General features: G+C 43.3%; 1 protein-coding gene across 7 annotated transcripts in view; it reads left to right on the top strand.

Annotated features, from left to right (window-relative positions):
* The first annotated feature begins 9,276 nt into the window (after positions 1 to 9,276).
* LOC106582908 (death-inducer obliterator 1) overlaps positions 9,277 to 11,119 on the top strand; it is a 31,008-nt gene continuing 29,165 nt past the window's right edge. For 2 of the 7 annotated variants that reach the window (XM_014166527.2, XM_014166523.2), the window contains exon 1: positions 9,277 to 9,566. The gene's annotated coding sequence lies outside the window, so the exon portion shown is untranslated. Of the gene's footprint in view, positions 9,567 to 10,119; positions 10,935 to 11,119 lie in introns of those variants that run through there. The other 5 variants (XM_014166524.2, XM_014166521.2, XM_014166522.2 and 2 more) reach the window with 4 other exon arrangements.

Here is an 11,119-nt window from a genome sequence, read left to right as displayed (position 1 = left end):
AAAGACCTGTGTGTTGTCCTTGTTAATGCAGACAGAGGGGTGCTTCAACTTCTTAATCATATCCTCAATTTTGTCCCACACATTGAATATAGTTGCGGAGAGTCCCTGTAATCCTAGATTCAGATCATTCAGGCAAGGAAAAACATCACCCAGGTAGGTCAGTCGTGAGAGAAACTCGTCATCATGCAAGCGGTCAGACAAGTGAAAATTATGTTCAGTAAAGAAAACTTTAAGCTTGTCTCTCAATTAAAAAAACGTGTCAATACTTTGCCCCTTGATAACCAGCGCACTTCTGTATGTTGTAAAAGCGTTACATGGTCTCTGCCCATATCATTGCATAGTGCAGAAAATACTTGCACGCTACATTACCACTCCACTATGTCTCTCTGTCATGGCTTTTGCGCCATCAATTCAGATACCAACATGAGCAGCGGCTACGTTTGGCTCCATACGGACCGTTAGTCGTATTCCCGTGCGAGTAACGGTTAATGTGATTGGATGTTAATTATTTGACTAGGTTACCTGTATTTGACGTTGTGTTGTTATTTCGCTGAACACTAGATTAATTTTAGGCTGTGAAACGAGGCTACTCAGACGAGAAAAAAACCTCACACAAATGTATAGCCCCATTGGAAAATATAAATGGACTGTTTGAAAATGTGAAGAAAAGTACATTTTGCGTACCCCTGATGGCATTGCGTGTACCCCTGGGGGAACGCGTACCCCAGTTTGGGAATACCTCCTCTACACTGATTGAAGTGGATTTATCAGGTGACATCAATAAGGGATCATGGCTTTCACCTGGATTCACCTGGGTAGTTTATGTATGTCATGGAAAGAGCAGGTGTTCTCAGTGTATTTTGGTCTTTTAGTAGTAAATCTAGCTCTTTTTGCCTTGAAAAGGTGCCTCTTTGTCATCTCAAGGGAGGGGTTCGGTATGAAATACCTTCTAGATGTGCTAAGTGGTAACACCTCAATGCCTTATCAGAGTTTCTAAACCCAGAGGCGCAACATCACAAGACTTCTGGGAATATTTGTGAAACAGACCAGACCTGGGTTTGGGGTTTGAGAAGTCAATGGAAGAAGTGAAAAATGCATCCCTAAATGTTCATTTTCTCGAAATCTAAAGGCACAACCTAGATTTGAAGCGAACGTCTTAAGTAGTTGAACAAGTTATTACTCCAATCTCGTGAAAGTGACAAACTGACACATTTTCATTTTACTAAAAAAACAACTTTTCAGTGCATTCCGAAAGTATTCAGACCCGTTGAATTTTTCCACATTTTGTTACGTTACAGCCTTATTTTAAAATTGATTAAATACATTTTTTCCCTCATCAATCTACACACAAAATCACATTTACGTAAGTATTGAGACCCTTTACTCAGTAAATCAAATCAAATGTATTTATATAGCCCTTCTTACATCAGCAGCTGATATCTCAAAGTGCTGTACAGAAACCCAGCCTAAAACCCCAAACAGCAAGCAATGCATGTGTAGAAGCACGGTGGCTAGAAAAAACTCCCTAGAAAGGCCAAAACCTAGGAAGAAACCTAGAGAGGAACCAGGCTATGAGGGGTGGCCAGTCCTCTTCTGGCTGTGCCGGGTGGAGATTATAACAGAATATGGCCAAGATGTTCAAATGTTCATAAATGACCAGCATGGTCAAATAATAATAACCACAGTAGTTGTCGAGGGTGCAACAAGTCAGCACCTCAAGAGTAAATGTCAGTTGGCTTTTCATAGCCGATCACTAAGAGTATCTCTACCGCTCCCGCTGTCTCTAGAGAGTTGAAAACAGCAGGTCTGGGACAGGTAGCACGTCCGGTGAATAGGTCAGGGTTCCGTAGCCGCAGGCAGAACAGTTGAAACTAGAGCAGCAGCACGGCCAGGTGGACTGGGGACAGCAAGGAGTCATCATGCCAGGTAGTCCTGAGGCATGGTCCTAGGGCTCAGGTCCTCCGAGAGAAAGAAAGAAAGAAAGAAAGAAAGAAAGAAAGAAAGAAAGAAAGAAAGAAAGAAAGAAAGAAAGAAAGAAAGAAAGAAAGAAAGAAAGAAAGAATTAGAGACAGCATACTTAAATTCACACAGGACACCGGATAAGACAGGAGAAATACTCCAGATATAACAGACTGACCCTAGCCCCCCGACACATAAACTACTGCAGCATAAATACTGGAGGCTGAGACAGGAGGGGTCAGGAGACACTGTGGCCCCATCCGATGATACCCCCGGACAGGGTCAAACAGGCAGGATATAACCCCACCCACTTTGCAAAAGCACAGCCCCCACACCACTAGAGGGATAGCTTCAACCACCAACTTACCATCCTGAGACAAGGCCGAGTATAACCCACAAAGATCTCCGCCACGGCACAACCCAAGGGTGATGCCAACCCAGACAGGAAGACCACGTCAATGACTCAACACACTCAAGTGATGCATCCCTCCTAGGGACGGCATGGAAGAGCACCAGTAAGCCTGTGATTCAGCCCCTGTAATAGGGTTAGAGGCAGAGAATCCCAGTGGAGAGAGGGGAACCGGCCAGGCAGAGAGAGCAAGGGCGGTTCGTTGCTCCAGAGCCTTTCTGTTCACCTTCACACTCCTGGGCCAGACTACACACATATGACCTACTGAAGAGATGAGTCTTCAGTAAAGACTTACAGGTTGAGACCGAGTCTGCGTCTCTCACATGGGTAGGCAGACCATTCCATAAAAATGGAGCTCTATTGGAGAAAGCCCTGACTCCAGCTGTTTGCTTAGAAATTCTAGGGACAATTAGGAGGCCTGCGGCTTGTGACCGTAGCGTACGTGTAGGTATGTACGGTAGGACCAAATTGGAAAGATAGGTAGGAGCAAGCCCATGTAATGCTTTGTAGGTTAGCAGTAAAACCTTGAAATCAGCCCTTGCCTTAACAGGAAGCCAGTGTAGGGAGGCTTGCACGGTAGTAATATGATCCACATTTTTGGTTCTAGTCAGGATTGTAGCAGCCGTATTTAGCACTAACTGAAGTTAATTTTGTGTTTTATCTCGGTAGCCAGAAAGTAGAGCATTGCAGTAGTCTATCCTAGAAGTAACAAAAGCATGGATACATTTTTCTGCATCATTTTTGGACATAAAGTTTCAGATTTTTGCAACTCAGTACTTTGTTGAAACACCTTTGACAGCGATAACATCCTCAAGTCTTCTTGGGTATGACGCTACAAGCTTGGCATACCTGTATTTGGGGAGTTTCTCCCATTCTTCTCTGCAGATCCTTTCAAGCTCTGTCAGGTTGGATGGGGAGCGTCACTGCACAGCTATTTTCAGGTCTCTCCAGAGATGTTTGATCGGGTTCAAGTCTGGGCTCTGGCTGGGTCACTCAAGGACATTCAGAGATTTGTCCCGAAGCCACTCCTGTGTTGTCCTGGCTGTGTGCTTAGTGTCGTTGTCCTGTTGGAAGGTGAACCTTCGCCCCAGTCTGAGGGCCTGAGCACTCTGGAGCAGGTATTCATCAAGGACCTCTCTGTCCTTTGCTCCGTTCATCTTTGCCTCGATTCTGACTAGTCTCCCAGCCTCTGAAAAACATCCCCACAGCATGATGCTGCCACCACCATGCTTCACCGCAGGGATGGTGCCAAGTTTCCCCAAGAAGAGACGCTTGGCATTCAGGCCAAAGAGTTAAATCTTGGTTTCATCAGACCAGAGAATCTTGTTTCTCATGGTCTGAGAGTCTTTAGGTGCCTTTTGGCAAACTCCAAGCGGGCTGTTATGTGCCTTTTACTGAGGAGTGGCTTCCGTCTGGCCACTCTACCATAAAGGCCTGATTAGTGGAGTGCTGCAGAGATGGTTGTCCTTCTGGAAAGTTCTCCCATCTCCACAGAGGAACTCTGGAGTTCTGTCAGAGTGACAATGGGGTTCTTGGTCACCTCCCTGACCAAGGGCCTTCTCCCCCGACTGCTCAGTTTGCCTGGGCGGCCAGCTCTAGGAAGAGTCTTGGCGGTTCCAAACTTCTGGAGGCCACTGTGTTCTTGGGGACCTTCAATGCTGCAGACATTTTTTGGTACCCTACTCCAGATCTGTGCCTCGGCACAATCCTGTCTCTGAGCTCTACGGACAATTCCTTCTACCTCATGCCTTGGTTTTTGCTCTGACAATCACTGTCAACTGTGGGACCTTATATAGACAGGTGTGTACCTTTTCAAATCATCATCCAATCAATCATCCAATCAATTGAATTTGCCGCAGGTGGACTCCCATCAAGTTGTAGAAACATCTCAAGGATGATCAATGGAAACAGGATGCACTTGAGCTCAATTTCAAGTCTCATAGCCAATGGTCTGAATACTTAGGTAAATTAGCTTTTTTTATATATATATAAATATTTAGATTTTTTTATATATATACATTTCTCAAATGATTGCCTTGCCTGGTTCACCAACTACTTCTCTGATAGAGTTCAATGTGTCAAATCGGATGGCCTGTTGTCTGGGCCTCTGGTAGTCTCTATGGGGGTGCCTCAGGGTTCAATTCTTGGGCCAACTCTTTTCTCTGTATACATCAATGATGTCGCTCTTGCTGCTGGTGAGTCTCTGATCCACCTCTACGCAGACGACACCATTCTGTATACTTCTGGCCCTTCTTTGGACACTGTGTTAACAACCCTCCAGACGAGCTTCAATGCCATACAACTTTCCTTCTGTGGCCTCCAACTGCTCTTAAATACAAGTAAAACTAAATGCATGCGCTTCAACCGATCGCTGCCTGCACCTGCCCGCCCGTCCAGCATCACTACTCTGGACGGTTCTGACTTAGAATATGTGGACAACTACAAATACCTAGGTGTCTGGTTAGACTGTAAGCTCTCCTTCCAGACTCACATCAAACATCTCCAATCCAAAGTTAAATCTAGAATCAACTTCCTATTTCGCAACAAAGCATCCTTCACTCATGCCCTCGTATTAGTGACCATACTACTGATCCTCGACTTTGGCGATGTCATTTACAAAATAGCCTCCAATACCCTTGTGCTGCCATCCTGTCAGAAGGTAACAGATCATTTTATTACAATGGTTAAGTTGGATTTTCATTGTGTTCCATGGTGTTATTTGCCCCCTAGTGGAGCTTTCTGGTACTTAGACTGTACGCAAACAGGAAGTAAAGAATTCGTTCTGCACGCATAGAAGCAGCTAAAAACAACGCTACGGTGCAGGTCTTTCAGTGTAGCTATTTCTTGTCACGCTTCAGCCTTGGAAAAGATTTGTTTTTTCACAACATAAACGTTTTCAATATTCATTCAAGAAAAGTCACGCCTTGGGAGTTTTATTGAAGACTTAGTTGTTAGCTATCTGTCTAGTTTTGCATGGGAACGCAATTCAAGGGCGTTCATTGAGTAGAATGGGCGTTTATTGAGTAGAATAACCCTACTCAATAAACTGGATGCAGTCTATCACAGTGCCATCCGTTTTGTCACCAAAGCCACATATACTACCCACCACTGCGACCTGTACGCTCTCGTTGGCTGGTCCTCGCTTCATACTCGTCGCCAAACCCACTGGCTCCAGGTCATCTACAAGACCCTGCTAGGTAAAGTCCCCCCTTATCTCCGCTCACTGGTCACCATAGCAGCACCCACCTGTAGCACGCGCTCCAGCAGGTATATCTCTCTGGTCACCCCCAAAGCCAATTCCTCCTTTGGCCGTCTCTCCTTCCAGTTCTCTGCTGCCAATGACTGGAACAAACTACAAAAATCTCTGAAACTGGAAACACTTATCTCCCTCACTAGCATTAAGCACCAGCTGTCAGAGCAGCTCACATATCACTGCACCTGTACATAGCCCATCTATAATTTAGCCAATACAACTACCTCTTCCCCTACTGTATTTATTTATTTATTTTGCTCCTTTGCACCCCATAAATTTTCATTCTACTTTGCGCTTTCTTCCACTGCAAATCTACCATTCCAGTGTTTTACTTGCTATATTGTATTTACTTTGCCACCATGGCCTTTTTTGCCTTTACCTCCCTTATCTCACCTCATTTGCTCACATTGTATATAGACTTATTTTCTACTGTATTATTGACTGTATGTTTGTTTTACTCCATGTGTAACTCTGTGTTGTATGTGTCAAACTGCTTTGCTTTATCTTGGCCAGGTCGCAATTGTAAATGAGAACTTGTTCTCAACTTGCCTACCTGGTTAAATAAAGGTGAAATATATATTTTTTTAACCATTCAGCTACTAAAAACTCTTGGTTTAAAATGGTGCAGTTCCCGCATAGTTAGGAGTTGATAATAAATAATAAATGAATAAATAAAGTTGTAATGGGATGCTGGGAACCCCCTCTTTTTAACAAAGGCCATTAAAACAACTGTTTTCCCCGTGATTGCAGTATGAATTGTTGTGCATTGACTGCTTGTCAGAATGCATGTTTCCCTCCCTATGGGAGTCGCAACTTCAATGTGCCTTGAGAGGAATATTCATCTCGCACAGAATGCACAACAACAAACCGACTAGGTAAATAGATCAACTATGGACTTGTCTGGATTTTCTCTTCATTACTCATTTATTTTGCAAGGGAGAATTAAATGTGGACTGTTCTACTATCGTCAAAGTGCACCCCGGCTGTTCCATTTTTTTTTTTTTTCGCGCGCGTTGTCAATGAGTTTGCAATGGTGCAGCGCCACAACTAAATGACTGCAGCGGAAACACTGCACCTGTTGTGAAATCCACAATCCAGTACAGAGGACGTAAGCAAGGTGATCGCCAACCATTTACTCTTTAAAAAAGACCAGAAGTCCTTGCTCTAGCACTTCTGGACATGTTTACCCAAGGAGTTTAAGGCATGCTGATGACTGGTCATTGGTCAACAATCAAGACAATCAACTTTTTGGTTCTGAAGCACAGATGAGATGTTTTTGAGACAGAGGTATATAGATAAAATACAAATGGTACACTATATGTAGCCTATTAAAATATCTAAGAAAAACATTAATTTTCATACATGCGACCCCACAAAAGAACCACTACGCTAGCTCACCTGACCTGGGTTGATTGACAGTTTACTGGTCCAATCAGAGGGCCAAGTGTGCGTTTCACTAGCCAATCTGTTGAACGTTTTTTTGCCTGTCGATTCTGCAGCTCGTGTCTGGCTTGGTGGAGAGTAATCATGGAGACTGTTCGACAAAATGAATGACAATGTTACAAAACCTAGCCAGATCATTTAAAATCATCAGTCTTAAGTGAAAGTCGATTCCCAAGTTTTGAGGCTCCAATTTCAAGTCAAGTCTCAAGTTATTTAATTTTCTATCAAGTTAACTCTTCATGAATATGCATAGCCATCTTTTTTAATTTAACTAGGCAAGACAGTTAAGAACGAATTCTTATTTACAATGACGGCCTATCCCGGCCAAAAATCTCGAGACAACTCCTTTATTAAAAGTGTTTTTTTTTCTTCTCAAAGTTACCTGGATAGACAGTATATCCGTACACGAATAACAACTAAGGCATTACGAAACTTCTATTTAATCAATAACCCATTTTTTGGTTGACCACTCTCATTGACCTCCATACAAAAAGCCCTTCCTCTGCAAAACAAGGAAAAAACGTCACCTGCTGGAAGGAGAAAGATTTTCCGCCGAGTTGGGCTTCTCTTCCTCTTCATCCACACCTCTGCCATTCAGTGCTTTCAGTGTTCATTGTCATAGTGACAACTGCAAATAATACTTAAATGTAGGCTACATGTAGGCCTAATGAAAAATAATATAATAACTCATATTTAAAGGTAGCAATTAAACAACAAACCCTATTTAGTCTCCGCATCTATTACAACATGTCATTGTCTCCTTGCTCAAGTGGTTTACAAGTGATTTCCATTTTTGTAATGGTTGTCAATTCCTTTGGGTCTTCTTTTTCACTGTGCTCATCTTTCTGTCTGTCCTGTGCAACTATTTACAATGCATCAGTGCAATAATGTGATCATAACCGGCCAAAAGTGATAACACCAATGCACTTTTTCTCCACAACAATACCGGTCATGCATTTTCTATGCTTCTTTCCTCGAATAGGCTATTAGGCCTAGTCTAACAAAATGGTTGCCTATTGTGCACGTGAAAAGCTGGAAGAGTGAGGCTAGTGATGTGTAGCCCGAAGTAAGAAGCTAAATATTAGTGAGATATTAGGCCATTCATTAGCTAAATATTATCGCTATAGGCTAAATATTTACCTGTCAAAGTTTATAGATCATGTAGTTCGTTCCTCCAGGGTGCGCTCTGTGGTCCCCGGGCACGCAAAGCTCCACTATTGATTAGGCCTACATTTTTAGACAAGAAAATGATTATCCCTCGGCTACAACAACGCAGTGCAATGAGGAATGTATTATTGTTATCAAGTGAGGTCCCCATTATTGTTCATAGACTGTAAACTGTAGTGATGTAGGGTAATTTGAACAGGGGTGCAACTTTCTATTTATTTTTTGTCCTCCCCAGTTTTATCATTGTACTGTGATACAAAATGTGGCATCCGGGGGCCGAGGGGTTCGTGCTGATTGTACGGAGATTGTGCAGCAGTGTGTAAGAGGGAGGTTACTAGGTGTGAGAAGTGTGCAGAAGGGCATGAGACAAAAGAATGTGTAGCATCGGGGAAAGTAGTGGTATGTGTTAATTGTAGGGGTGCTCATGGGGCTTGGGATCAGAAATGTCCCGTGAGAGAGAGGCAGGTTGAGGTTTCCAGGGTTAGAGTAGTGCAGAAGTTGTCATATGCTGAGGCAGTGAAGAAAGTAGAGGAAGATGGGTCAAGGGGGAGGGATCCTGAGAGGAATGGTGTGAGTAGTAGATCTGTACCAGTACAGAGATAAACCAGCAAGTGATATGTTTCAGTAAGATTGGACTGAACTGCAGGGATGGAACATAAGTCGCAAAAAATGTAGATTGTGATGGCAGCTGCAGAGAGGTATTTGGGTGTGAGACTTGATGTCAGAAGAGTTGCAGGGTGTGTTAAGTGGTGGTGTCCCATCCTTTCAAGTTGTTGGCCTGAGGTAGGACTAAATAGATGTAAATAGTGGAGTAGGGTGATGTTTATTATAATATATATATATATATATATATATATATATATATATATATATATATTATATATTGTGAGTGTAGTGTTAAATGGTAGGGTATTTGTTTATTTATTTTTCAAGCAAAGTATAAGGGAGTTATACTCCAGTCTAGTAGGTGGCGGTAATGCAAAATGTATTGGATGCCAATAGCAGTTAAACTTCATCGAATAAGAAAATTTCGCTTCGGTGTGTCTTAGGACCATGCGGACAACTCAGGGCCGTCGGGTCGTTTCAGCTGGCAGGATACAGGGCACTCGGAATCATGAGCCCCACCGTCTGCACACACTTGAAACATGGACAAATCGTTTACATTTCTTAGTGGTTTGCGGACAAACGCGCTTAAAGTGTATCTTACATAACCAAGTTTCACATGCGTAGGTAGTTAATCTTCAACAAAAAAACAACAGGACAGACAGACTTATTTTGCTCCATTCCGCCAGCGGGTCAGACGCCGGCCACAACCACACCAGGAATTCTCTTCAGGTAGGTTACTCAACCTGAACATCCGTCTTCACCTCTGAGGTGACTCCTTTGACGGGTGCTCTACTCCTAAATGCAAAGCACGAAACTTTTCCCAGTTCAATCGGCAACTTCACATTTGACAACTCAAATGGGCCTCCTACATATGCATGCTTACTCAACCAACGCATCCCAACACAAAACAATGATCATTCATACACGTATCCTCCACTCCAGTTTTAGGCAACTTCCTTTTTGATCCAGTCTTCGACACTGCTGTTATCCATTCAGGACATTCATCTAAACCAACTTTGCTCGACACACTGTTAATTCGAACTCATCATTCACTTCCACCATCTCTCCCCCGGAAAATGTTGCTATTGCTGCGTACAAAACAAACTGGGAACTCAGAAAGATACGAGGTCAAATCATGACGTCAGCGATCTTCAGGTTGGAGCTCTGGAAAGAGGCCCGATTCAGTTAAGAACAAACTCGTATTTACAATGACGGCCAAAACCGGACGAAGCTGGGCCAATTGTGCGCCACCCTATGGGACTCTCAATCATGGCCGGATGTGATACCGCCTGGATTCGAACCAGGGACAGCAGTTACGCCTCTTGCACTGAAATTCAGTGCCTTGAACCGCTGCTCCACTCGGGAGTTTTGGAGTTGTATGACCGTTCAAATATTTTTACCATTTACCTCGTTTTATTGAGTTCCAAGTTGTTTGTACTTCTGTTTTTAAAGAGGATGAGAGTGAGTCGGTTAGTTTTACAACTAATTGTACATTTTTTGTTATAAAACGAAGAGAAATATATTGATGTTGGGTGTAAGGTTCCTTCCTGTCACCCTGATATTGGCGACTAAGTAGCAACTTTCCAAGCCATTGCTGGACAGTATTGTCACAAACATATTTTGGTATTGCTTGTCAAGCGGGAGCTAAGGTCACATTGTCCTCGTTGTTGCCGTTCATGCCCTCCCCATTGAGTGGTAGACTGTATGTATCAATGTGTAGGCTGCTATCCTACTTGAAATAAAGTAATGTGAGGGGGAAAAATGGCCACGTAACTACCATCGCCGACACGACCACAATACACAAAGAAACACTTCCAAGTCGGCAGGCACAACACCAGAGGTAATGGTCGTTTACTATCGACCAATTGTGAAGCCCAATCAGTCAAGCGAAACGGTCTTGAGTGGCAAGAAACATACCCAATTAGCTGATTCACTTTACATGCACCCATTCTTTTCGACACACCCACTCGCCGGTCGCCATTGGGCTGCAGTTACCCAGACTGAACTAGCGGGAGCCAACCAACACTAAATGAAAATGGAGGACTGAACGTGGACGGTGCAAGTACATAACGTCGAGGTTTACAAGTGGGTCGAATTGTACGTTATTTATCCAAACGATACTTGGTTACCATTCTTTGTAAATTACTAGCCATGTTTCAATAATGTTTGTTTGAAAGTATTAGATAGCGAAGTAGTTGAAAGCTAGCGTCAGCTAGCTAGGCGAAGCGCATGGTTGTGGCCTTGCTTGTTAGCTAACGCTACGCGTTTTGCAATGACGTCGG

Source organism: Salmo salar, chromosome ssa22 (assembly GCF_905237065.1).
Source record: "Salmo salar chromosome ssa22, Ssal_v3.1, whole genome shotgun sequence".
Classification (NCBI taxonomy): domain Eukaryota; kingdom Metazoa; phylum Chordata; class Actinopteri; order Salmoniformes; family Salmonidae; genus Salmo; species Salmo salar.
This window is presented reverse-complemented; position numbering and strand designations above follow the sequence as displayed.